At 40.8% G+C, this 2,843-nt stretch overlaps 1 protein-coding gene across 4 annotated transcripts in view; it reads left to right on the top strand.

Moving 5' to 3' along the window:
• LOC109956175 (bile acid-CoA:amino acid N-acyltransferase-like) overlaps positions 1–2,843 on the top strand; it is a 24,849-nt gene that overhangs the window by 12,287 nt on the left and 9,719 nt on the right. The window contains exon 12 of one of the 4 annotated variants that reach the window (XR_002274376.1): positions 1,436–2,342. The exons of 2 other annotated variants lie outside the window; for them this stretch is intronic. The gene's annotated coding sequence lies outside the window, so the exon portion shown is untranslated. Of the gene's footprint in view, positions 1–308; positions 988–1,435; positions 2,343–2,843 lie in introns of those variants that run through there. One more of the 4 variants, XR_002274375.1, reaches the window with a different exon arrangement.

Here is a 2,843-nt window from a genome sequence, read left to right as displayed (position 1 = left end):
AGGAAGATGCATGGGAGAAGATGCTGGACTTTATGGGAAGCAATCTGAGAAGATGAATCTGTGGTGAAGTGGTCTTTAACAAGAGAAATGTCTTGTTTTAAATCTGTCTGTGAGCTGATGCATTTATCTGAAAGAGTTTCACATGCACAGAACAGATATTTTTTGTCACAGTCTTTGTCCTGTCTCCACCACTTGTTTTCCCTGTAGTGTTAGACTCAGCCCATCGGTGTCGTTAGACCACTTGCACGTGCCCCACTGTAAATCGGCTGTGCCCCAAGTAAAGCTTCAAGTCTAGCAACTATAAATAGGTTTTTGCAATCCGCAGTTCACTTGACCGCAGTATTTTCTAACGTGTTTCTTGAAGTACCACTAGTAAAGTTAAATTAATTGTGAGTGGTCGTCATTGTTATCTTTTGTTAGTCAAATTTGTCATGACAGTTTCTTTCTATGTGCACAATGGGCTGACAGGCAGTGGCGCATGCACCTGGAGTCCTATAGCTCCACACCATGCGCACGTGTTTTTGTGGTTTTGCCTAAGTTTTAGAAGAGCTGTTTAATATATCACACACCGCTAGAGGGGATCTACTCCCTAATACGAGCCTCGTCCTGACACAGCTTGGAGTGAGAGCAGCGCACACACTGACTATGCCTGCTGTCAATAATGTATGTAACATCACCAGGACATGTGCAGGGTATTCTTCTTATTGAACATGGCTCACTGACTGCACTCATTCATGGGTTATTTTGCAAGCTACTTATTGTGTGTGGATTTAAGTGTCAGATCAGTGAGTCTCAAGGAGCGCACCTCCTGAGCGCAATGCTGCTCATTGTGGAAAGTTGGTATGTGAGACTGTTGATGATAAAGTGACTGCAGGACTGAATTTGATAAGGAGGTATTACTCAAAGCCAGTTTGTGCGCTGCTGCCAGTCACTCCGAGCTGCGCAGGGTTACGGTATAACGAGAAAACACAGTATGTCCTTAAAACGAGAAAAGTATCTTCTTATAACGAGAAACACCTTCACTTTTTGCTGGTGGTCTCCAGTCAATGTCTAGATACAAGAAGAATTAAAACCAACTAGATATAACTGACAAAGGTTTGGAGTGCCACAGGAAATGGCCTGAATATATTTATGGAAGTGAGAGATTTCAGTTTTTGATTTTTAATAAAATTTCTGATGTTGTAAAAGCATGTTTTTTTGATGGGCAAAATAGCCAATTTATTTTTATAGTTAAATCTACAACACAATGTAAAAAAGTGAAGGGGTCTGTGATTCATTTCTTACAGAGGAACATATATGTCTGATCAATCTTGGCAGCAGTTCACCTATAAAACTGTTGTAAGGTTAAATATTTAACTTGGAATGACAGTATTGTTTGAATAAACAGCAATGACTTTAAAGTGATGGACTTTAACCTTTACTCGTTTTCATGTAGAGTGAACGACGTAATGATCAGAGCACATGTGAATGTGACAAGAATTCGACAGCTCATAGAAATGAAGATGACACTATTCACCTTATACAGAAAACTGGCAGGTTTGCATTCTGCAGTGGGTAAGAATATTGTTTATTCTTTGTTGTTATTTGGACTTCAAGTGTCTGGGTTGACCGGTACATTCTGTTTTGACTCTGAGAAAATCTGTTTCTCTAAACTGCAGGTCGACTGTTCTTACATAAAGGTCTGTCTGTGGTGTACAGCATGTGATCATCTAAGAAGTATTTGTTACTTCTTGCTGCTACTATAACTGTAAAATAATCCTAAAATATTTTTGAGAAATAATGCAAAACACAGAGTAAATTTCTAGATCATAAGACATCTGCAGTACTTGTGTAAAAATGCTTTCCTGGATCTGCAGCAATTGTAATTTTGTTTGTAGACTGAATGAGGTATTTTCTATAATGTTTCTCTTTGTGGGCAAGCTGACAACCTGGTAGATGGATATTTGTAGAATTTGGTAGAAAGGAATTGATTGATTATTTCAGTTACTCAACCAGTGATTTTTTTTAAAGTAAAATGTAAAAAGGTATGACATGTTGTAAAATGTCTGCTGTTGTCTCATGAACTACTGCACTCAGTGAAAACAGTCTGGGACACGTTTCTCTTCACTGTCTATGAACATTTTGATGCAGAAATCATAAAAGGTCTGGGTCAGGTAGGTCAGACTGTAGCACTGGAATATGAAACCTGTCACCATGTCAAAGTGTCATTGGCTCCCGGTGCTTGTGAACAGTGCATGCATGCAGTGTTAAAAATTCACCACATTTTCTCTCATTGCTTTGGCCGACATTAGAGAATTTCAGATACAATCTTCTTCTTCTTCTTCCGGCTGTTCCCGTTAGGGGTCGCCACAGCAATTCATCTGTTTCCACCTAACTCTATCCTCAGCATCCTCTACTCTCACCCCAATTAACTTCATGACCTCTTTTAGCACATCCATATATCTCCTCTTTGGCCTTCCTCTTGACCTCTTGCCTGGCAGCTCCATCTCCAACATCCTTCTACCAATATAACCACTATCCCTCCTCTGCACATGTCCAAACCATCTCAATCTGGCCTCTCTGACCTTGTCCCCAAAACAGCTGACCTGAGCTGTCCTTCTGATGTGCTCATTCCTAATCCTGTCCATCCTGGTCACTCCTAAAGAGAACCTCAACATCCTCATCTCTGCTACCTCCATCTCTGCCTCTTGTCTTTTCCTCACTGCTACAGTCTCTAACCCATACAGCATAGCTGGTCTCACTACTGTCTTGTACACCTTTCCTTGGATTCTTGCTGACACTCTTCTGTCACACAACACTCCTGACACCTTTCTCCACCCACTCCAACCCGCCTGCACTCGCCT

Source organism: Monopterus albus, unplaced genomic scaffold (assembly GCF_001952655.1).
Source record: "Monopterus albus unplaced genomic scaffold, M_albus_1.0 scaffold18.1, whole genome shotgun sequence".
NCBI classification, from domain to species: domain Eukaryota; kingdom Metazoa; phylum Chordata; class Actinopteri; order Synbranchiformes; family Synbranchidae; genus Monopterus; species Monopterus albus.
This window is presented reverse-complemented; position numbering and strand designations above follow the sequence as displayed.